The 832-nt window shown below is 60.0% G+C and overlaps 1 protein-coding gene across 1 annotated transcript in view; it reads right to left on the reverse strand.

The window, feature by feature from the left end:
- The window catches only part of PLCE1 (phospholipase C epsilon 1), a 253,712-nt gene that overhangs the window by 74,805 nt on the left and 178,075 nt on the right, over positions 1–832 (reverse strand). The window lies entirely within an intron of this gene.

Below are 832 nucleotides of genomic sequence, written 5' to 3' on the forward strand. Positions count from 1 at the left end.
TGAGTGAGAGGGCTGCTGGGGAGTCTTTGAGAAGCCATAACCTCCCCTTGGGACCTCCAGGCTGGGAGGGGAGGACAGAGCCCCCAGGAGCAAAGGGGGCCATCTGAGGCCAGGATGGAGACAGGAGGCTGAGCCAGGTAGGGAAATCAGGGCTGCAGACAGGACCAGGAAGGAACCGAGGACCCGGAAGTGCCAGGACCAGTGCCTGGAGGTCCCCTCTCATGTGTGCTGCCACCAGTCACTCTTCCCGTCCCTGAGCAGAATGTGCCAAGCATCCCGCTGGCCTGGGCCAGATGGTTCTGTATATAGGGTCCATGTGCAATAGGGAGGAATGTCTTCTATTTTTTGCTGCTCCCTCCCTGTCACTGTCTGGGGCAGGGGGAGAAGGTATTTTCGAGACATAGCACAGGCACCACAAATAAAAGTTGTGAAGTTGCAAAAAAAAAAAAAAAAAAAAAAAAAAAGGAGTGGGCTGCCAGCCAAATGTCTCCTCCCTTCCCCTGTCTAGCCAGCCCCTGATCAAACAGCTCCAACCCCAATAGGGGGCAAGGCAGGGTGGCCAACCTCCTGCAGCCCCTCCCCCTGGCCGGCCATCCCCTGATGGGCCCCCACCACCCAGATTGTGCCGCAGACCCTCCCCTTGGCTAGCCCCACCCCTAATTGCCACCCAACACACACCAATAGGGTGCGGGGCTGGCCAGCCAATCTCCTGTAGCTCCTCTCCCCACCCGGCCCCACCCCAGATTGGCCCCCCACCCCAATCATGGGCAGGGCCAGCCAACCACCCATGGACCCTCCCACAGGCTGCTGGCCCCCAATCGGCATCCCCCCC

This window comes from Myotis davidii, unplaced genomic scaffold (assembly GCF_000327345.1).
Source record: "Myotis davidii unplaced genomic scaffold, ASM32734v1 scaffold271, whole genome shotgun sequence".
In the NCBI taxonomy this organism is placed as follows: Eukaryota; Metazoa; Chordata; class Mammalia; order Chiroptera; family Vespertilionidae; genus Myotis; species Myotis davidii.